The following is a 25,425-nucleotide window of genomic DNA, read 5'->3' as shown; positions in this document are numbered from 1 at the left end:
ATATGGGTAGGACCAAAGGCAATGAATAGTGGGAGTGATCCAAAACTGTGACGTGATTGGGCAAAATTGGTGCTATGATAATGGGGCTAGGGATTCAAGAGAGGTAAATAATGTAGAACTGAATTGTTTCACCAAGGAATCAAGATTGTAAGAGGAGAGGGCAGCTAGTGCAGGGAAGATGGCCTGGTAGAGAATTGAAGGTACAAGTGGTTGAAGTTCACAGTGCAGATGAAGAATAAGGTTATATAATGCAATGAAGAAGGGAAAGTGAAAAAGTCAATGAATCACAGTCAGATAAGGGCATTACAGAATTCTTCAGTATATATACATGGTGCATTTGTGGGTGATAACAAAATTGAGGGTATTGACCATCTTTGTGTGTGACTGAGGTTACATATCTAATACATATTCTGGTTCTCACTTACTTTCCAATCTTATTTCATATTAAATCTCTTTCTGGACTCTCCAAATTAGCAAAATTGGACTAAAATTTTACCTTATGCACAATATTTTATTTCCCTCCTTTTTGCATTTGCAGAAATGGTCTAGCTTAAACTTGTAAAGCATGCCCTCATCTTGATCTCTTATATCCCAAAGCATTTTTCTCAACAGTAACTCAGGTGCCAACTCCTATACATAGTTAATCTTGATCCTGAGCCTTCTTTCCAATATTAAGATTTACTCCCTTTTGAAGTGATGCTACATTTTACAGTTATTTACTTATCTACATATTGTATTTCCTCAATAGGAAGCAAAGTACTTAAAGGCCAGGGCTGTTTGAATGTTAACTTTATATCCCCAGTACCTAGCATAATGTTTTGCAGGTACTAGGTACTTAATAAATATTTGTTGAATTTAATTGAATTGTATCATATATGCCTTGTTATCTTGGCTCAGGACTACAAGTTCAAATATGTATCAACAATAGGATGAGATGTTGTTGCCTATTAATTCTAAAGTGTTTTTCTCCCAGGCACTTCTGACCATCAGAGACATGTTTGGCCACCCTGTTGGAGCAGCTGCACAGAAATAACACAGGTTGCTCTTATCTACTTTGATGTTTTCTCCTCTAAGCAACAACTAAAATATGCATTATATTGCACATGAAAAAGTGAATGGGGTCCATCAAATGTCAAATGTCAATTTTGCTAAGACTAGAGCAACTATCCAGTTAATTCCATATTTGTTCAAAGGATTGGCTTTTAAATTAGACAGCTGTTCAAAACCACCTACCCCAGTGATTTCTGCCTACTGCGTTCTCAATCCCTCATTTGCCTGAGTCACATCCCCATAGTAAGGTTCATTCTGGGAATGGGTTAGTTGAGCCAGATTACAAGTAAAATCTGTTCGCTTGCCAAATTTCCTGTGAAGCACACATATTTCTTCCTAAGGAATTGATTTTAAGCACAACTGGCTAATTTCTCTTGATTAAAGGAGCACACACTTCTAGAAAAAACACTGACTTAAGATTAATGATTTTGATTCCTATTCCATATTGCAAACTTATTTCCTGGTTAATGTTGGGTAAGTGATTAACTTCCCTGAGCCTCAGTTTACTCTTTGGAAAAAATGTAGATGTTGAACTAGTAATACCACCACTAGGTAGGTATCCAAACAAAGATAAAAAACAGAAACTTGAATGTGAAATTAAGATGGCCATTAATTAGGGAATGGCTGAACAAATCGTGGGATGAGATTATGATGGAACCCTATTATGCTTTAAGAAATGATGAAAAAAATGCTATCAAAAAAAACTAGAAAGACTGGCATAAGCTGATGCAAAGTGAAATGTATTGTATACAAAGTAACAGCAGTATTGTAAGATGATCAGCTGTGAATGACTTGGCTATTTTTACCAATGCCATGATCCACGACAACTCTAGAGCACTAATTAAAAATTCAATCCATCTCCAGAGAAAGAACTGATGATGTCTGAATACAGATTGAAGCATAATGTTTTCCTTTTTCTTTAGGTTTTTTTTGTCTGTTTTCTTTCACGACCTGACTAATGTGGAAATGTTTTTCATGACTACACATGTATGACTTATATTGAATTGTTTGTGTTCTTGGTGGGGGCAGAAAGATAATTTGGAACACAAAGTTTTAAAAATAGATGTTAAAAGTTGTTTTTACATATAATTTGACAAAATAAAATTCTAAATAAATGGGGGGAAGCAATTCTTCCACTGACAGAAGTTCTGAATTTGAGGGAACTCAGTGGCCAATAATAGTCTTTCAAAAAACATTTATTAAAGGCCTACTATGTGCTACATACTGTGATAAGTGGTAAGAGAATATAAAAAGACAGAACCTGTACTTACAGAGGTTACAATCTAATGGGGAGACAATAATTAAACAAATATGAAAAAAGTTATATACAGGATAAGTAGGAAGAAAATGAGAGAATGGACTAGAATTAAGAGAGGTCAAAAAAGACTTCTTGTAGAAGTTGAGATTCTAGTTGTGCCTTAAAGGAAGCTAGAGAAGCCAATAGGTAGAAATTAGGAGGGAGACCATCTCTGACATGACAGAAAACCAAAGAAAATGCCCAGAAATGATACATGGACTGTTTTGTTATTCAACATCAAACACAACCTTTAATACAATAATATGCCCCCAAGGTGGTCATCCAGTTTACGTTTGAAGGTCTATGATGAATGGCAACCCATTACGTCCCAAGGAAAGCCATTCCACTTATGCATTGAATAGATCTAATGGTTAGATCATCTCTCTTTCTGTCAAAGTTAAGTTTTCCTCTTTGAAACTTCTAACCATATTTTCTATTCAGTTCCCTTGGCACAAACAGATTCACCAAGAGAGTACCATGAATTCATGAAAACATCTATTCTGACCAATCCAATAATTCTTTTCTCTATGCTAAATATTCTCATTTTCTTCCTTCAATTCATGGCATAGCCTCATGCCTTCTCACTATTATGGATGTGCTCTAGGTTACCACTATTTTTTTTTTTAGATTGTAGCACTTAGAACCAAACAAATCACCCATGTATATTCTAATCTGGATAAAATATAGCTGGATTTTCACCTCCATGTTCTTAGACTCTATGCCTTTCTTAATGATATCCAAGGGAACATTATTCATTTTCTTCCTGTCATAGCATAGTTTTGAATCATATTGATCTCATAATCCACTAAAAACTCCATATATTTTTCAGATCAACTACTAACTAAGCAACATTTGGGGCAGCTAGATGGCAAAGTGGATAGACTGCTTGGCTGGGCCTCATGTCAAGAAAACTCATCTTTCTGAGTTCAAATCTAGCCTCAGACCCTTAGTATCTGTGTTACTCTGGGCAAATTTCTTAACCCTGTTTCCCTCAGTTTCCCGATCTGTAAAATGAGCTAGAGAAGAAAATGTCAAACAACCCCAGTAACTTTTCCAAAAAACAAAAAACAAAATAAACAAGAAAAACAATACAACAAACCCACAAATGGGGTCCTGAAGAGTCAGCCACAATCAAAAAATGACTGAATAACAACAAACATACCTTTTCCATTTGTACTTGTATAGTCATTTTTGAACCTAAGTGAAATAATTTACGTGTAAGACTAATAATTTTTCTTATTAGGTCATGCCCAATGTTTCAGTATGTTAAGGGATGTTTGAATCTTAACTGTGTTATCCATTCTGTTAGCTGTCTTCATCCTTCCATCTCTAATATTTTGAAGGAAGAACCATAGATTTGGATTAGATTTGGATAGTCAGTCATAGACAAAAGCTGAGAAACAAAGTCCTATTTTCTACAGCTTCCTGTTATGAATATTGTGTTGCATACACACTACAAAATGCTGAGGCCCTATGCTCAATCTTCCCTGTCCATGGATTGTCCAGTGCTGGAACCCTTACCTTGAAAGGACTTCCTTCCTTCATTGATAAAACCCACACCTAAAATTTTTACTTGTTGATATCTTTTCCTTTCTTCAAGTCTTAACTCAGTTTCTATCTTAAATAGAGCCTTCTCTGATACCCCCCCCACTTTATTCTGCAGAAAAAAACACCTATTTTCTTATGTTTCTTACAATACTGTGTAGACCTCAAATTTGATGAATCTGTGTGTAATTTTTTTTCCTTTTTTTTTTTAAATAAAATTTGGGGGTGAGGCAATTTGGGTTAAGTGACTTGCCCAGAGTTACACAACTAGTAAGTGCCAAGTGTCTGAGGCTGGATTTGAACTCAGGTCCTCCTGAATCCAGAGCCAGTGCTTTATCCACAGTGCCACCTAGTTGCCCCATATTTCTTTTTCTTTTTTCTTTTTTATTTAACACATTAAGTTGTAAATTCCTTAAAAGTAAGAGAAAGAGCATATACTTTTGTGCCTCCAGGGCCAAGTATAGTGCCTTGAACTTAGAACCTACTTGGTGCTTAAGAACTAGCAGACTGACTGATGAGAAATGTGATGAATCACATATAACTTATCCATAAGTAAGTATACATGCTAACATAGCAAGAACTGTACAGAGCCACACCTCTTTCTACCATTTTCTTTCTTCTTGATGTTTTTTAACAGTTTGTTTCTCAGGACTTTTGACTCTTGCATTTGTCTTTGTCCTCAATGACTATCATCATATTTTCAAAAGAATGGTGGATTCCACTATTTTAAGTTACGATACCCCTCTCAAAGTAAATAAGCCTTTATTGATATAAAGAGAAGGCAATTTAATTTTTTAGTGTATAAATATCACATATGCCTAGGATATTCTCCATAATGCTTTTCCCCTAACAGCCATAATTTTAATACCTACATTTGAAGCTCAAAATAATACAGAAAATCTACATAGGATTCATGTATAAATGACAAGGTTTTGATTCTAATGCCAAACTGTGGTCATTATGCAAGAATGACCTTTATGCTAGTAAATATGGTAATTCTATATAAATGACATTCTGCCCAGACTTAGTTAATAAGTAAACATTTTCTAACTGCTTGTGATGTAAACTCAAACCTCAATCCAAACCAGTATGTTTTTTCAACTTTATTTCTTGCTTTGTTTTTCTACCTACTGCACATGCAAAGTATACTAAGAACTGAAAGAATTTATCAAGGTAATTCAGCTCATTAAAATATTATTGTCTTTTGTTCCATACTGAGGCAAAGGTGATCAAGGGATGATGCATCCAATCCTATGCCAAGTATTGACAACATCTCTAGTATCCAAGCCCCCTCCACCCCCATGGCCACTAGCTTTGTAGCTTTAAGTTCTCTCTCTCTCTCTCTCTCTCTCTCTCTCTCTCTCTCTCTCTCTCTCTCTCTCTCTCTCTCTCTCACACACACACACACACACACACACACACACACACACACACACACACACACACAAACTCTCCACTTCTCTCTCTTCCCCCATCTCTTTGAGTGTTGCCATAGCCTGCTAACTAGTTTCACTGCTTCCAGTGTTTTCCCTCTCTACTCCACCCATCCATAACACTGCTGCCAGATCTAATCTTGTTATTCACATACTCGAGAGGTTTTGGTGACTCTTTACTGTCTCTAGGAAAAATATACAATTTCCTGAGCTTGGGCTTTAAAAGCTATAATCTACTTTTTCAGAATTATTTTAAATCATTTTCCTTCCTACCATCTACCATCCCATCCAACTGTGATCCTTGCTCTTCCTTGATGTGGAATTCTCTCTTCTGCTTCCCTACCTTGGTAGTGGCTACCCTTAATGCTTAGCACAAATTCCCTCTTCACCATTACTTCTTTAGCTTCTTTCATGTATCATCTGAGGCACCATATCCTGGAGAAAAGCTTTTCTGTTTGCCCTAGTGGTTACTACTTTTTCCCCTCCTTTAATTATTTGTGATTGTATTCATATACATTTGTCATATTTCTCCTTGGAGAAGGTGAGGGTGCTTTTGTGGGTTTGGTTAATGATGTTTTTTTTCTTTTTTTCTGGTGTATGTAGGGAGAATCCCTAGCACTTAGCACAATGCCTTGCCCATAATAGAGGTCTAATAAATGTTTATTATTATTACTGTTGTTGTTGTTGCTGTTGTTGTGAAGAAGAAGAAGAAGAAGAAGAAGAAGAAGAAGAAGAAGAAGAAGAAGAAGAAGTACAAGGAGAAGAAGCAGCAACATTTATATGTTACTTTAAGCTTTGCAAAGTGCTTTACAGAGATTATCTTAGTGGATCCTCACCACCATCCTGGGAGGTAAGTGCTATGATTATCCCCATTTTGCAGATTGAAGACACTGAGGCAGACAGAGGCTAAGCAACGTGCTGAAGTTCACACAATTAGTAAGTTCCTAATAATTGGATGTGTACTCCCAGCTTTCTGATTTCAAGTCCAGTGTTCACTGCACAGCCTAGGCATACGTTAGATATGAGGAAATTGTAGCTCTAAAAGGTTTATTTGTCCATAGGGAAAAATAGAAATAGTATTCAGATTCAGGTTTTCTAGTTCCATTCTCCCTAATATACCATGGATTGTTAGCCTTTTTGTGTCATGGACCCCACTGGTAATCTGTTAAAGCCTTAGGACCCTTTCTCAGAGAACTGTTTTGAAGTACATAAAATACATAGGCTTATAGAAGTAACCAATTATAGTAAATTATAGTTATAAATTATATTTTAAGTTCATAGAGTACAGATTAATATCGCTACGATACTTGTTATTCCAATCAAGGCATCTTTAACTCCTCCATGTTCTTTGCCTCCATCAATATCAATCTATTCAATTCCTCTCTAGTAATTCTTTGTGTCTCATATAAGATCAGTGATATTTTCCTTCTTTGTACTTGTATCTCCAATGAGTAGCATACTGTGAACCACAAAACAAATATATAATAAATATGGGTTGATTCATATTCATTGTTTTCCATTTCCACTGTCAGAACTCTGATTCAGACAGGTATATTTTATGCATGTTATCCTATAGTCTACTCTTAAGTGTTATCATTGCCTTTGGTGTCTTCTGTATCCAATTCATTCTCTAGAACACTGACTGATTAATCTCTTAAGATTGTCACATCAATGACTATCTAAATCACTGTTTGATAGTTACTTTTGAACTTGAACATCTTCAGTGTTTTCATGTTGCCTAAGGTATAAAATCCTTAGTCTAGCATTCAAGTCCCTTCACACTCTTGTTTTCAAACTCCCTATCCAGACTTATTTTAAATCACCCCTTCTACCTCTCCAACAGATCTCACATTTCCTTTTTGTTCTATTCATATAGCCATACTCTACTGATGCTTTTTTTTCCTCTCTTGCCTGATCTATTACTATAGCTTCTAAATAAGTTCCCATTCATTCCCTTATCCCTCTATTGCCTATTCTTCACATAACTTCTAAATTGAAGTTCCTAAAGCACATCTGGCCATGACACTTGCCTCTTCCAAAAAACTCCAGTGCCTCTTTATTTCCTTTAGGATACATTTTAGGACTATGCTATGGATTTTAAAGCCCTTCTCAATATATTTGAAACTAAAATTTATTTTATTCCTTTCATAATCTTGAGTTTTTACTAATTTAATATCAGGGGCTACCTGCTTATTGTAGTTTTTCCTGATCACTTTCACTGCTAGTGGCTTTTCCTTCTTAGAACACTTGAAGAATTCTTGATCAAGCATCTCTTTGCCCCCTTTAACTCCCTATCTTGTATTATATTTGTAAGTATGCATATTGGATCTCTCCTCCTTTTTACCCCACAACTAAGAAAATGCAGACTCTGTAATGGCAAGATCACTGCTGTTTTGCATTTTTGCATTATCAGCATAGTGTTTTTTCCCATAGTAGTCACTTACTAAAAGTTTGATGAAATTGAAATTGCAAAGTAGCTGGGGAGAGAAGCCATATTTTAATTGGATGATATTTCGTCTTCCCTTTATGCAGTATCTTAGAGTTTAATACAGGTTTCTCACAATGATTTTATATAGAAATGAATGCAAACAATATTATCCCCATTTTACAAATAGATGAGGGAACTTTCAGCAGTTAACCAGATTTTGTAGAATTTTACATTGGTATTATATGTTTTATTATAATAAAAATTAATAAATTATACATATGAGAGAGAGAGAGAGAGAGAATGAGGAGAGAGAGCCCTGTGGAGCTTTGGCAATATATCAAACCACTTCAGAGCTTCATATCCTAGTGTTTGCCAAGCCCAGTAGTGGGAGTAGCTTCATTCTTGCCCCTAAGTGGGAAATACTTGAGGGATAAGGGAAAGAAGAGAGAGAGAGAGAGAGAGAGAGAGAGAGAGAGAGAGAGAGAGAGAGAGAGAGAGAGAGAGAGGAGAGAGAGAGATTTCCTTGCTCTCTTTTAAAAAAATAACTGTCCTTTTTGGATCCACTCCCCCACTCCAAACACAAGCATACATGAAGTCAAAATCAATGTCCCCTCCCTTGTAACAAAACAAAACAAAACAAAAAAGCAGTTATTCAAAATCAACTAGTACAGTGGACATATTTAACAATGTATGAAACCTTGTGGATACCTACTGCCCAGTTTTCTGACTTTAGAAAAGAGACATATTCCATTATGTGTTGTCTGGGACCATCATTATTTTTAGTTACTCAGTGTTTATTTTTCTTTTAATGTTCCTTTCATCTACATTGTTATAACCATGTAATAATTTTTTCTCCTGGTTTTCTTAATTTTATACTGTATTAGTTCATGTAAATTTTCCATCTTTCTCTTAATTTTTGGTAGATTTTGGAGTTATCATAATCATTTTTGAGAGCTAGTACTCCCCTGCTCCCTGTTACTAACAATAGAGCAATCTTGAGCTTATACTTTCAAAAAGTTAACAAAAGATACATTTAAAAAAAGAACTTGTATTTTAATATTTTTATTCAAGAATGCATCCTCTTGGGTGTTTATACTCAACCCAGTATTTCATTTTCCTTGATATTTTCACAAAAAAGAAATCCTATATATTTTTGTGAACTAAAAGAAACCAAAAACAATTATGAAACTCCATTTCAAGTAGAGAGGCTGAGTCATACTAAAAATTAAACATTTCCCAAAAATGTCATCCAAAGTTTGGGGAGGGTCAATTTATTTTAGGGCTGCATATTTGTGAGCACTCTGACATTTTCTTTGAGTCTTGTTTCATATTATAAAAAATTGCACTAAAATAGAAGTTAGTTTTAAGATATTTCAGGGCCCATACTTTTAAAGAGGCATATATGTGAATTTTGGCCTTTAATGTAGAATTCAGCCTCCAGAGTAAAGGTTCTATGTTATTTATTAAATGTTAATTTAAATTCACAGTGACCTCTTTGCCCTAAAAAACAAAAAAAAATAGAAAAAAATTCCTAATCATATCCTAACCAGCAATTATTTGATTTTTTTTAAAAAAGAGACAATATAACATATATTGCCACAATGCCCTATCCTATAGTTGCCAAACTTCATTTTCAGTGAGGAGTTCTTTGGGAAATAGAATGAGTGGCCTCTGAGTCCTGGTCAAACAGTTTATAATTCAGTCAAAAAGCATTAGTTAAGGATTTAATATATGCCAGATATGGTTTTGATTATTGGGGGATACAAGGAAAAGCAAAAACAAAGCAAAATAAAAACAAAACATGCTCTTTGCCCTCTAGGAACTCACATTCTAATGGGAAAGGTAACACATAAACAAGTACATGCATAGGAGATAGATAATAGATCAGGGAGAGAGAGAGATGATACATAAATAGATAGAAACTTCAATTCAATTAGAAAAGCTGACATACTAAAAACTAAATTAAACATTAAGTGTAAATGGGAGATTATATCAGGGGGAAGTCAATAGCAATTGTATGTAGTGAGCAGGAAGGAGAAGCAGAGGCTTCTTGCAGAAGCAGAGGATTTGAGCTGTCATGAAAGAACATAGGAAAATCAAGTTAGTAAGGAATCAGAGGCAAGGATGAAAATATTCCAAGGATGGGATAGTCAGTGACCAAGAACAGAATTTAGAGACCGTGTGTTGTATATGAGTAAGAGAAGGAAAGTCATTATTACTAGACCAATGAACACAGGATTAAGGCATAAGAAGGCTGGAAAGGTAGGAAAAGAACAACTTATGAACGATGTTAAAGGGCCAAACAGAAGATTTTATAATTGATTCTAAGTGATAAGGAACAACTGGAGTTTATTCCATGGGTAAGAGGTTCAAATCCATCCTTTAGGAAGATCATTTCAGTAGCTAAGTGGATGATTATCCAGAGACCTGAAAAGTTGAAGCAAGGAGATCAACCAGTAGGTCATTGCAGTAGTCCAAGCATGAGGTGATGAGAGCAGACATTAATTGGTGGTTAGAAGAGGATGTATATATGTGATGGTATCAAGGTAAAATTTCAAGACTTGGCAAAAGACTGAATAAATGAAGTATATGTGAGAGAAGAATCAAGGAAGATATGAAGGAAGATTTCAAGCTTGGGTAAGTGATGAGCACAATAATAGGGAATTTCAAAAGAGAGGAACAATTAGAAGGAAAGATGAGTTATATTCAGGGTATACTGAGTTTGAGATACTTGCAGGGCATCCCATTCCATGTGTACAAAAGAAAACTGGTGATGTAATAATACAGCTCAGGAGGGAGCTCTGAGAATATCTATACAAGTTGATATTCATTTTATACTGAATCAGTTCATGAAAATTTTCCATGGGAGTTGAAGTGAAATAAAATATGGGGAAAAGAGAAAAAAATCTTGGGAAACTAGGTACTCCCTTGGAAACACCCATAGTTTGTCTACATACCTAGGCAAAGTACGAAAAAAGGAAATGGAAATGTGGTCAAACAGGTAGGATAAGAACCAGGAGAGAGCAGTGTCATGAAAAACTAAAGGAAAGAATATCTAGAAACTGGTCAATAGCCTCAAAAGCTACAGAGGGATCAAGAAAGATGAGCGTTGAGAAAAATGTCTTCATTAATGGTAATTAAGAGATCATTAGTCACTTTGGAGAGAGCAGTTTCATTCCAATGATGAGATCACAAGAAAAAGTTAAGCAAATTCAAGGGATACATTGGCAATATGCAATATCCTATAACTTTAGTGCTCATTTCCTCTTAGAGACAAGATTTGTCACTTCCGTTACTCAACTTTTGGCTTAATTTTAGTCTTCTTTTCATTCATATCATACATTGTTATGGCCTTACAACATTAGCAACATTAACATCCCATTAACAACAACAAAAATATTTTTTCTATCTGGATTTGCTAAGCTCTTACTTGTTAAAGAACACTGCTAGCCTTAATTTAAAAAGTTTAACTAAGAAATGGGAATTTAGAGTCTTAAGAACATTAATTTGTATTAGGACTAGCAATTCATGTTTCAATTTAGTTATTTCTTCAAAAAGACCCTAAAGGGGGGCAGCTAGGTGGTGCAGTGGATAAAGCACCGGCCCTGGATTCAGGAGTACCTGAGTTCAAATCTGGCCTCAGACACTTGACACTTCCTAGCTGTGTGACCCTGGGCAAGTCACTTAACCCCCCTTGCCCCGCAAACAAAACAAAACAAAAAAAAAACACAAAACAAAAAGATCCTAAAGGATAGAGATGTTGAAGGTTTATGACCTTCATAGAAAGGAAGAAGCATCAGAGAGGGAAGGAGACTTGCTTATGATGACAGGCTTGGCAACCATGATGTAATGTTTGAGATGTAAGGATATGAAAATTGGCAAATTCAACTCTTTCATTTGACAGTTTAGCAACGTGAAGCCCAGAGGAGAAATTTCTCTTATGTAAAATTATAGCGCTAGAAAGTGGGAAATTGTTACTCATATTCCCGTCTTTTGAGTACACATAAAATATCATCTTTCTTCCATACCATTCTGCTTTAACTAATGCAAGTTCATTACTAGCAAGGACTAATTGATATTGAATCTAAGTGCCCATATTAGCAACTTGCCATCCACGAATCTGCTAAGTCTAGTTCTACATCACTTAACATTGCTTGGTTTGTTTTTCTTTTTCACTTGAATGGCATATACTGCAAGGGTTACTTATATCTGACAAACCAAAAATGAACTTTGTTATTAGATGTCTCTGATTCATTCTCCTTCAGGCTTTGAGAAGTAGTGTTGATGACTTATTTCTCAAACTTCTCTTTCCTATAAACAAGTTGGATGTTTAAAAGCCTGCTTCCTTCCTTCTGTTTTGTTTCTTCTCTATTACAGTGTGAAGTATGTTTTGAGGACCATGTTTAGAAAGAATACTTCATATGCAAAACAGAAAATTAAATTTCTATGTTTAACAGAGTTTGAACTTTTCACAGTTGATTTACAAAGAAAATTGAGTTTGAAAATAGAATTTTAAAAGGGGTTAATTACAATGAAAAATACCCCTCACACATGAACACATAACAGAGAATTTATTTTAGAAAAAAAATCAAGTGGTGTTGCTTCCAAAATTCATTTTTTAAAGAATTCAACTCAGCTTCCTAATCTTAAATTCTATCCAAATTATGGAAAGCATAGAAGACTGTAGGTAGCTTGTACACTGTACAGATGCCCTCAAAAGTCAGAACAAGGGTGGATGGGTGGATTTTATAAGAACATCAATTTTAACTAAATTTAATGAAGCACTTTCTAACAATGAGAGCTGTTTGGAAGTAAACACCTAGTTCTATATCACACTTTTCTTACTTGTTCTTTGCCACTGATAAACCATTACACCCAACAAATAACATTTGAATCTAAGTCCATAACACGCAACAAATAACAATTGAATAACATTACTAACTCCATTTTCTGTAAAGTCAGCTTCCCACCAATGGATAGTTTCAAAAAGTGAGTCCACAACATATGGATATGGACTCTTGTTTAAAAAAAATGTGATGACTTCTGAGTTGTTTTCTGATTTTTCCACTCTATAATGCTCAAAGATCAAGGGAAATGTTATTTTCATGATAGGAATATTAGTGTACATAACGCAAAATCTATTTTCAAATATCATTTAATCCTCACAACAACCTTGAGAGGTATATTTTTATTATTATCCCCATTTTATAGTTAAAAGAACAGAGGTAAGCAGAGATGAAGTGACTTGTTTAACCATCAACCCAGGTTCAACCAGCTATTAAGTGTCCAAAGCTAGATATGAACTCAGATCTTCCCAAATCCAACAGCAGCGCTCTATCTACTTTGCTAACTGGCTGTTAGATTGTAGAGGTATATTATAGATATAGGTTAGATATGAGAGGATATCACAGCCAAGCCTTTCATTTTGCACAGGGAAAAACTAATACGCAGAGAAATAAAGAAACGTTTTTTTTTCTTTTTCCTAAAGTCCATAGAGTTAATATAAAATAGGATTAAGTTTTGACCTGAGGCCTTCTGAATCCAAATCCAAGACTGTAATCATGCAATTTCTATATATCAGATATACACATTGTAAAAAACAAAGCATAAAATTGTGTTCCTGGGGCAGCTAAGTGGCATGGTGGATAAAGCACTGGCCATAGATTCAGGAATACCTGACTTCAAATCTGACCTCAGACACTTGACACTAGCTGTGTCACCCTGGGTAAGTCACCTAACTCTCACCCCACCCCACCCCCAAAATAAAGAAAAAAAATTAGGTTCCTGAATCTATAAAATTGGGGGAAAATGTTATCTTTATTCTTGAGTTTACATTTCCTGGGGAGAAAAACATGTAAACATCTATCTTTAAACATATATATTTACTACTGTTCACATGTACATAATACATACATAACTAAATATATGTTAGATTTTGAAACGAGCAAAAAGTAGGTAATTTACAAAGAGAAATTTTATACAGGCAAGTGTACATTTGGCTGTGGTAATAAAAAGTGATTCCTGGAATTAGAAATGTCTAGCATGGACAGCTAAGTGGTAGAGTGAACAGAGTGCCAGGTGTAGAGTCAGAAAGACCTGAGTTCAAATCTGCTCTCCAACACTTACCAGCTGTGTAACCCTAGGCAAGTCACTTAACCTTGTATGCCTCAGTTTCCTCATTTGTAAAATGAGCTGGAGAAGGAAATAGCAAAATGCTCCAGGATCTTTGCCAAGAAAACTCCAAATAGGATCATGAAAACTTGGACATGACTGGAAATGACTAAACAACAAAAATAAGCTAAATCTTAGAGGAAAAACAATCTTCAACTTGAAGAGTAGAGTAGAGGTCAATTCCAGGCACTAGGGAAGGTTTTTTAGATGCTAAATTACTATTATTCATAGTTTTAAAATAGGTAAATTTTATATTTTGCCAAAAGGCAATTGAGAGGCTCCTAGTTGGCAAACAACAACATCAACAACAACAATGGCAACAACAACAACAATAGGTCACTATAAATTATAGGTGAAGATTTGGACAAAAAAAAATGCTTAACATAGTGGTGAAAAACTCATCAACATGCATCCCTTAGGGGCACATAATATCTTATGAGGCCACAAATTAAAATGATCTATACTGCACTATATTTTAAATTTATTTTGTTAAATATTTCTTAAATACATTTTAATCTAGGCTGGTCTGTACTTCAGAGTTTTTCAAGCAACTTGAATACTGAATTTGATCCTTCTAGTTTATTGTTGTTTTTTGTCCTTTATTTGCAAAGAGGACCATGACATTGGAGTGAGGTCATTATTTACACTGAATTGGATTTTTTAAGTGAGGGAGGGCTGTGCAAGGTCACCAACCTCACTTTCTCTTCCAGACACATCTGGATCCAGTGGTAAGATATACACCAGGACAACTAAAAATGGCTGCAGATGTTTAAGGCAACTGAGGTTAAGTGACTTGCCCAGGGTCACACCGCTAATAAGTGTCTTAGGTGAGATTTGAACTCATGTCTTCCTGACTTCACGACCAATGCTCTATCCACTGAACCACCTTTCTGCCTGCTTCTAGCTTAAAAGATGAAAGGAGGCATTATTGGGAAATTAAGATAGGCTATTTGCTTAGTGAGGATGAAGTATAAAAGATGAAAAACCTTTGTGATCTTATTATATTATATAATATCAAGAGAACTAGAATAAGCCTCCAGGCAGGTAGACAGCCAGTCGATAAAACGTGATTAGGGCACTACTATGTACCAAACATTGTGATTAGCACTGAAGATAAAAAAAAAAGGCAAAAGACTGTTCTTGCCCTCAAGGAGCTCATAATTTAATGGAAGAGAAAACATCATTATCTATCTTTCTGTCTATCTATCTATCCATCTATCTATATATTTATATATATATGTGTGTATGTATATATGTATATATACAAACTATGTATAAGATAAAAAATAATTACGAGAGAATGCACTAAAATTAAGAGAGATTGGGAAAGATGTTTTATAGAAAATAGTTAAAATATAAAGTGAATCAGGAAATTAAGTAGGCAGAAAAGAAGAAGAAAAGTATGCAATGCATGTGAGATGGGAAAAGAAAATGCCAGGAACCTCTACTGTTGGAGTTGTGAAAAGATCTAACCATTCTAGAGAGCAATTTGGAACTATACCCAAAGGGCTATAGAACTGTGCATACCCTTTAATCCAGCAATACCACTGCTAGGTTTATATCCCAAAGACTTCCCCAAAAAGAAAAAAAAAGATCTATTTGTACCAAAAAATGTATAGCAGCTCTTTTTGTAGTGGCTAAGGATTGGAAATAAAAGGAAGACATATCAATTGGGGAATGGGTAAACAAATTGTGGTGTATTATAGTGATGAAATATTATTGTGCTATAAGAAATGACAAGCAGGGTGACTTCAGAAAGGCCTGGAAAGACATCTATGAAATGATGCATAGTGAAGTGAGCAGAACCAAGAGAACATTGTGCACAGAGATAACAATATTGTTTAATGAAGAACTATGAATGACTTTACTATTCTCAACAATACAATGATCCATGACATTTCCAAAAAAGAACTGATATTGACGGAACAGACTGAAACATGCTATTTTTCGTTTTCCTTTTTGTTCTTTTAAGCAAGTTTTCTTATACAAAATGAAAAATATGGTAATGTGTTGAATAATCATACATGTATAACACATATATGATTGATTGCTTCCTCAGGGAGGGGGGAGGAGAGGTAGGGAAAGAGGCATAAAAATGAAAACTCCAAACTATAAGTAAAAATGTGTATTACAAAAAAAAATGCACAGGCCTGCCCGCTCAAAAATTAAAAAAAGAAAGAAAATGAAAATGCCATGAACCAAGAGATGGAAGGGAAGGAGGGAGGAGGAGGCGAGAGGTGATAAGAGAACAGAGGGAAGGTACTTTCCATAGACAACTTTTTCAAGGATATTAGTCAAAATATAGAAGAGACATAGGATGACAGTAGGCATAAATAGAAAGAAAAAGCCAAGGAAAGTTTTTTTGTTGCTGTTGTTTTGTTTTGTTTTGTTTTGTTTTGTTTTTGAGAATGGAGGCAACACAGACATGTTTGTAAGCAATATGGAATGAGCCAGGGAATGGTGAGATTAAAGATAAGTGACAAAGGGGACAATCTATTGGAGAAGGGGGCCATGGAATGGATTTGCTTGCATAAGTAGAAGACTTATCCCCCTTCTTCATTGAGATGTCATAAAGGATCTTATACTGCAGGGGCAACTAAATGCTATGAGATGAGGAAGGGAACTTCAGGAGAACTCACAGAAATGGGTTCATTTTTCCTGTAAAGTATGAAAGAAGGTTCTCAGCTGAGATGGTAGGGAAAGGGGAAGTCAAGGGCAGTCAGAAGGCGGTAAACAGATTCAGAAGAACATTAGTGAAGAGTAGAATGGTGAGTTGATAAGGCTTGCCTAACATCAATAAGGACCCAGTTGAAGTAGTATGACACAGATGTGTCGTGGACCACAAAATAACAATCATTATTTTCTACATATTTGGTCAGCAGCACATGGGAAGAAAGGTGTAGGATTGTGGGAGTAATAGTACTCCAAGGCTGAGGCTTGGCAGAGTTAAATAATAAAGGGCCTAGGCTAGGAGCTAAAGAGAACAGTGCTAAGTTGAACTGGTTATAAAAAGAGGTCAAGATGGGGGCAAAGAGGAGAGAGTGGCTTATGCAAGACTGATAAGATACTTTGTACATTAGTCCATAGTTTGGTAAGGGAAATCAGGGGGTAAAGTGTTAGAGATGGCAGATATGTGTGTGAAAGCATTTTTTGTTTGGCTGAGGTGGAGTTGAAGAGTGAGTGATGGGAAGTGAGCAGCTTGAGAAGCTGATTAGGGTACTTGGAGGGGGTATATATGTGTGTATGTATATGCATATGTATATTATATATATGTGTATGTGTATAGTATACTTTTACATGTATGTTTATATGTGCATATAAATACGTATGTTAAACTATACAAGAGGTTAAAAGAAAAGAGAAAAATTATGAAGCAGCTACCAAACTCATTGAAAAAAGAAAGGGAGTGACTTAGAAGTCTGTAGGAAACAGCTACTAGGATTTAGATTTTGTAATAAGTATTAATTTCATTAACCCCAAAGGAGAAGTTATTGAGTGATGACGTTAGGGAGAGAACCTGGAATTGGCATTGGAGAGTATGGAGTATTCCAATTATCTTGCCTTGACTAGTGAACCAAGAGAAATGAACGAAATTGGAGGCAGAACTGGAAAGGCTGGCCAGAGAGGCTGTGTCATTCAGGGGGAAACAGGGTTTCAATAATAGCCAGAAAATGGAAAGAGTGGGAGAGGAAAATATTTAGGATGAAGAGAAGATTGTTACCTACGGAACAGGCATTCCAAGGCCATGGTGGAAGGGGTGGTTAGCATTTTGTTGGAACTTCACAATGGCAAGTTTGAGGGGGATAGCAATAAGGAATTGAGTGCTGGGGCCTGGGGTTTGAATTATGACTTATTGCAGGACAGTTAGAATCAGTACAATGTGTAGAGAATGGAATAGATGTGAAAATGTTCATCACTGAGTGGAAGACACTATTCTACTTTCCAGAGGAGGCTGGAGATCAGGCTAGAGAAAAAGTATAGCATTAGTTGGAAGAAAGATGATCTTATGGAAGACCCTCTTGCATTTTATGTTTTACTTAGGCTGGAGATTAGGCAGAAAACTTCTCAGAAGGAGATGAAAATCAAACCTACACAGAAGGAGATGGAAGTCCCCCTCTTTATTGATTTTCTTCTTCATCTTCCCTCAAGGGATAGGCACAGCAGGAGATAGAAGGCCTGAGGTTTGCACCAGAGGTTTTTCACATCCTGGTTGTGATATCAGGCTGACAACAGGGGTTGAAATTTGCCTTGTTCTCACACAGATAAAAGTTACTATGCCAACCTCTAGCAGTCTGCCTTCAGGAGACAAGGTCATCCCTCCCTCAACTGATAATTTATGAGAAAATATGAACAATAGTAACACAGGAGATAGGGCCTTTATGATTTGAAATCTTCATTGCTGGAGGAAGAGATCACATCAGTGAGTTCAGAGATATATTGATATATCAAAGCATCATAGTAATATGAAAATGTTTCATGGTTATTTCAGATCTGTAGGATTTTTTAAAAATTTCTGTTTCATAATATCCAGGGCTGACAAAAGAGATAACTTAAAAATAGGAGGACAATTGCTCAATCTACCATTGACAAGAATTCATTCAAAGTTTTATTCTTCCTGACTCTTCAATAATGGGAACGTCACTCAAAGTAGCTGAGCCTCAGTTTCCTGTTCTTTAGCATGGAGATAATACTACTTTCTAAACCGCCCTCATTGGGTTGCTGACCTTGTAATAGCAAATGTTTTATAAATGTAAGTTACTAATACAAAGGAGATGAAGTTTATTGCTATGAAATAATTCGGTGTCCCCTTAATAGTCCTTAATTAAAATCAAAAGAATTAAGATAGAATAGAAAAAAAAAAAAAAGAAAAGAAAAGAAGAAGCTACAGATCATTCTCCCAATAAGCCTGGGGCACATTCTAACAAAGGTACAAAAAGTACTCATGAGAAGAGTGAGCACAAATCTGGGGTTACAGTAAAAGGGGGGAGACACGTGAGAAAACATCCATGGGCAAGGCAACCACAATACTTCTGTCTTTTCTTATTGATTCCCAAACAAGACTCCACACTGGAAATATTATCTTTGGTCAGCAAGTTCCTCGGCTAGACTCCCAGAGTTGGTTTCTCTCAATAGCTAGAATCTTCATTGCCAGGGCAAGTTTACCTTTGGATCCATATTCAGTTCTCTTCTCTGCTTCTAGGTGTCAGGCTCATTGAAGCTACATCCAGACTTAAGTAATTCCTTTTGTGATGATTAAAGTCTAATGTGTGTGTTCTTACCTGCCTGCCCCTGCCCCCCGCCCCCCGCCAGTGTGGGCAGAAATGAGTTAGGATTTACTTATAAATTCAACAACAGTTTAGGCTTTTAAGCATTTATTAAAGTATATTAGAAGTTAGTAAAGAAAGGAGAGCACATGTCTCTGAAAGAATGGAAAAAAAAAACAAACCCTAGCTCAGACCTACACACAGAATGAGTTCCTTCACCTAGCCATTCACACTTCCCAAGAGAATTAGTCTCAGTTCAACCAGAAGCTCTCTGTGGAACAGGAAGCAGGGCAGTCCCCACACACAGCTCCAAACTAATTGGCTGGTAGTATTCAAGTCCAGTGATTGACATGACTTAAAGGTGGTCCATGAACTGCTAGTCAACTTCCGGGAAGCCTATTTGACCTTAGAAATGTTTAATTCTTTCTCAGCTGGTGGTGGGCCCCCTTGGTTCTCACATTTTTATGTCGTTTTCTGCTTATAAAAGCATATGTCTATGCTCCTTGAATAACAGATCTTCACTAAGTATGTAGCCTGTTTTCATGCAGTTCTGATACAAGTGCAGGCATTGCTTTCCACAAAGTGAATTCTAACATTTACCAGTTTCTTGAAGGTGAGCTCTGCACCTATATGAGAGTTTCTTTCATTGGCAACAGTTTTTACATAGTGTGGTAGGATGAATATGAAATTACTGAGGAAAAAAAGGTTCAAGATTCTAAACTTAGATATTTATTGAGCAATGCTTGTCAATTGCATAACTAATTAGAACCAGCTTTCCCTTAGCTTGGTGCTATAACACAAATACAGGCTGGGAGTGGGGGGGGGGATGACAGATTTTTAATCATTCAAAACATTTATTCAAATGTGACCAATTAATTAAAAGAAAACAATTAATTAGACTGCAAAATTATTTCTAATTGGAAGAAAGATGAGGGGCTTTCTTTGTGGGGAAGAGGGATGCAAAAAGGTGCCATTCCCTGAAATCAGAAAAAAAAAGATGACCCATTCCTACTGTGTCTATATTCAATCAAAAGAAAATAGAAAAAATAACATTGATCAGTATGGGGACAATTTTCACATAAGACATATAGATTGCTTGAAATGTATAATTGTGAGAAAATTCCTTGCCTCAAACTTCAGATCTGACTGGGTTTCCAGTCAGCATAACCTAGGTAATTAGTTAAGGGTTGCTAAGTAACAGGTAGAGATGGTTCAGGTTTCCAATTGTTTAGGGCTAGGTTAAAAAATACAATCAATTTTTTTTCATAATTCTCATAACTAAATAAACTTTTCCCATAAGACAAAAATTAGACTGAATCAATAATAGAATGTCACCTGAGCTAGACTGAGATTTGAGTCATAAGAGGAAGTCAGTTTGGTTCACTCAATTCACACAATTCTCTGAATACATAGATGCTAACAATATTTATGTATGTAAAAGCTCAGTTGCCATGCAACACATAAAACATATATAGGGGCAGAGCCAAGATGTCGGAGAGAAGTCATCAAGTTGCCTGAGCTCTCCTTCAGTTCTCTCAAAAAGAACATTAAATCAAGCCTCTGGACAGATTCTGAAACTACAGAACATGAAAAGAGACAGAGAAACACAGTCTTCCAAACTGGGATAATTTAGAAGACTTCAGGAAAGGTCAGGAACAGCATACCACGGTTCAGCACAGTGTGGAGGGGGTCAGCGTAAGTCAGCAAGAAGCTGTAGGCAACAGCCAATCAGCTGAGGCCCCTGGATCCTGCCTCAACAAGCTGGTAGCACAGCAGGACAGTGGTGAGACCCACCAGCACCAGCTGAGAGGGCAGGCTGCCAGTAATATGGTCACCCACAGGACAGGAACGACCAGGCCTGGCCATCCCAGCATGCCAAGTGAAGGGAACAATCCCAGGGCAGTGAGAAATCCAAAAGCCATAGAGGCCTCAGTGTAGAAGGCCAGTGACACAGCCCCTATACACCAGCACACTAAGCTAGAAACAAGGACCCTAGTATCCCTAGCAGTCTTCAACTTAAAAAATAATAATAATAATAAGCTGCAATATGAGTAAGAAACAAAAAAAAGCTCTTACCATTGAGAACTTCTGTGTGGACAGGGAAGAAGCAAACACAAACTCAAATGAGGACAATACTCTCAAATTGTCTACATGTGAAGCCTCAAGAGGGAAGATGAATTGGTCTCAAGAACAAAAACCCTTCTTGGGAGAACTCAAAAAGGATTTTAAAAATCAATTGAGAGAAATGGGGAAAGAAATGAAGCCAACACAAGAAAATTATGAAAAAAGAATCAGCAGCATGGAAAAGGAAGCAGAAAGATTGACTGAAGAAAAAAATTCATTTGGCCAAATGGAAAAAAAAGTGCAAAATCTCACTGAAGAAAACAATTCCTTAGTAATTTAAATTGAACAATTGGAAGATAATAACTCCAAGAGGCACCAGGAATCAAACAGAATCAAAAGAATGAAAAAATAGAAGAAAATGTGGAATACTTCATTGGAAAAACAACTGACCTGGAAAAAAGATCTAGAAGAGACAATTTGAGAATTATTGTATTGCCTGAAAGCCATGATCAGAAAAAGAGTCTAGACACCATATTCCAGGAAATTATCAAGGAGAACTGCCTTTATATTATAGAATCAGAGGGTAAAATCATAATTGAAAGAATCTACCAATCACCTCCAGAAAAAGACCCCAAAAGGAAAACTCCAAGGAATATTGTAGCCAAATTCCAGAATTACCAAGTGAAAGAGAAAATATTCCAAGCAGCCAGAAAGAAGTAATTTAAATATCATGGAGCCACAGTCAGGATTTCTCAGGACCTGGCAGCTTCACCATTAAAGGATCACAAGGCTTGGAATATGATATTCCAGAAGGCAAAGGAGCTTGCATTGCAGCCAAGAATCTATTACCCAGCAAAACTGATAATTCTCTTTCTGGGGAAAAGATGGACACTCAATGAAATAGGGGACTTTCAAGGTTTCCTACTGAAAAGACCAGAACTGAATAGAAAATTCTATCTTACCATACAAAACTCAAGAGAAGTTTAAAAAGGTAAAGGGAGAGGGGGAAAGTTACTCAATAAGTTTAAACTGTTGACATCCCTACGTTGGAAAATAATACTTATAACTCTTGAGAACTGTATATGTATTTGGGCAGACGGAAGAATTATGCACGGAGAGTATAAATATAAGTTGTCTTTTATGTGATGGCAAAAAGAATATTAAGGGGTTAAAAAAGGAGTTTATGGAGAGAAGAAGAAAGGGGAGGTGGAATGGGGTGAATTACATCATATGAAGAGGTGCGAAAATACCTATTACAATAGAGGGAAAGAAGGGAAGGGTAAACATTGTTTCAACCTTACTCTCATTAGATTTGATTCAAAGAGGGAATGACATATATGTTCATTTGGATAAAGAAACTTAGCATATTCTTTAGGGGAAAAAAGGGTAAGGGGAAAGGGGGGGCTGATAGAAGGGAGGGCAAAAGCAAGAGAAAAAAGGGTAAAGGAGAGGGCGTTGATAAAATGGAGGGCAGATTGGGGGAAGCAGGGGTAAGAAGCAAGATGTTAGTGAGGAGGAATAGGATGAAAGAAGGAGGGAAGTATAAAGGGGGTAAATAGAATGGAGGGGAATAGACAGTTAGTAATATTAACTGAGTGTGAATGGGATGACCTCTGCCAAAAAGGGAAGCAAATAGAAGAGTTGATTAAAAAACAGAATCCAATAATGTGCTGTTTACAAGAAACACATTTGAAGCAGAGAGAAATACATAGAATAAAGTTAAAAGGTTGGAGAATATATTATGCTTCAGCTAAAGTAAAAAAAAGTAGGGTTAGCAATCTTTATCTCAGACAAAGCAAAAACAAAAACAGATCTAGTTAAAAGAGATAAAGAAGTAAACTGCATCTTGCTTAAAGTTACTATAGATAATGAAGTAATAGCAATACTAAACATGTATGTGCAAAGTGGTATAGCATCCAAATGCTTAGAGAAGTTGAATGAGTTACAAGAGGAAATAGACAGCAAAACTCTACTAGTGGGGGATCTGAATCTTCCTTTCTCAGAATTAGATAAATCTAGCCACAAAATAAATAAGAAAGAAGTGAAAGAGTTAAATAGAGTATTAGAAAAGTTAGACATGATAGATGTCACGAGAAAATTGAATGGGGATAGAAAGGAATACACCTTTTTCTTAGCAATACATTGCACATTTTCAAAAACTGACCATATATTAGGGGGAAAAAACCTCATAGTCAAACGTAGAAAGGCAGAAATAGTAAATGCATCCTTTTCAGATCATGATGCACTAAAAATTACATGTAATAAAGAGCCATGGAAAGGTTGACTGAAAAGTAATTGGAAACTAAATAGTTTCATTCTAAAGAATGAGTGGGTCAAACAACAAATCATAAAAATAATCAATAAATTCATCCAAGAGAATGATAATAATGAGACAAAATACCAAAAACTATGGGATACAGCCAAAACAGTGCTTTGGGGAAAATATTATATCTCTAACTGCTCACATCAATAAAAAAGAGAAAGAGGAGATCTCAAATTGGGCATTCAACTTAAAGAGCTAGAAAAAGAACAAATTAAAAAATCCCCAATTAAATACTAAATTAAAAATCCTGAAAATTAAAGGAGAAATTAATAAAACTGAAAGCAAGAAAACTATAGAATTAATCAATAAAACTAAAGGCCTATTTTATGAGAAAACAAAAAAAAATAGATAAACCATTGGTTAATTTGATTAAACAAAAGAAAGAAGAAAACCAAATTACCAGTATAAAAAATGAAAGCAGTGATTTTACCACCAATGAAATGGAAATGAATGCAACAATTAGGAACTATTTTGCCCAACTGTATGCCAATAAATTTGACAATCTAAATGAAATGGATAAATATTTACAAAAATACAAACTACACAGGTTAACTGAAGAGGAAATAAAATCCTTAAATAAGCCCATATCAGAAAAAGAAATTTAACAAACCATTAATGAAATCCCTAAGAAAAAATCTCCAGGACCAGATGGGTTTACAAGTGAATTCTACCAAATATTTAAAAAAACAATTAATTCCAATATTATACAAATTATTTGGAAAAATAGGTGAAGAAGGAATTCTACAAAATTCCTTTTATGACACAAATATGGTGTTGATACCAAAACCAGGCAGAACCAAAACAGAGAAAGAAAACTATAGACCAGTTTCCCTAATGAATATGGATGCAAAAATCTTAAATAAGATATTAGCAAGGAGATTACAGCAAGTGATCACCAGAATAATACACTATGACCAGGTGGGATTTACACCAGGAATGCAGGGCTGGTTCTACACTAGGAAAACTATTAACATAATCAACCACATCGATAAGAAAACCAACCAAAATCATATGATTATCTCAATAGATGCAGAGAAAGCTTTTGACAAAATACAGCACTCATTCCTAATAAAAACACTAGAGGGCTTAGGAATAGGTGGAGCTTTCCTTAAAATAATAAGCAATATCTACCTAAAACCATCAGCAAGCATTATATGTAATGGAGATAAGTTAGAGGCCTTCCCAATAAGATCAGGGGTTAAAGCATTATCACCTCTATTATTTAAAATTATACTAGAAATGTTAGCTTTAGTAATCAGAGAAGAAAAAGGAATTAAAGAATTAGAATAGGCAAGGAAGAAACAAAACTATCATTCTTTGCAGATGATATGATAGTATACTTAGAGAATCTTAGAGAATCAACTAAAACTTACTTGAAACAATTAAAAATGTTAGCAAAGTAGCAGGATATAAAATGAATCCACATAAGTTATCAGCATTTCTATACATCACCAACAAAGTCCAACAGTAAGAGATAAAAAGAGAAATTTCATTTAAAGTAATGGTAGACAATATAAAATACTTGGAAATATACTTGCCAAGACAAGCTCAGGAACTCTATGAACATAATTACAAAACCCTTTTCACACAAATCAAATCAGATCTAAATAATTAGGAAAATATCAATTGCTCAAGGATAGGCCAAGCTAATATAATAAAAATGACAATTCTACCTAAAATAATTTACTTATTCAGTGCCATACCAATCACACTACCTAAAAATTATTTTATAGAGCTAGAAAAATAATAACAAAATTCATCTGGAAAAAAAATGTTTAAGAATATCAAGGGAACTAATGAAAAAAAATGCACAGGAAGGTGGGCTAGCTGTACCAAATCTGATGCTCTAT

This window comes from Dromiciops gliroides, chromosome 2 (genome assembly GCF_019393635.1).
Source record: "Dromiciops gliroides isolate mDroGli1 chromosome 2, mDroGli1.pri, whole genome shotgun sequence".
Taxonomy (NCBI): domain Eukaryota; kingdom Metazoa; phylum Chordata; class Mammalia; order Microbiotheria; family Microbiotheriidae; genus Dromiciops; species Dromiciops gliroides.
Note: the sequence above shows the minus strand (reverse complement) of the source record.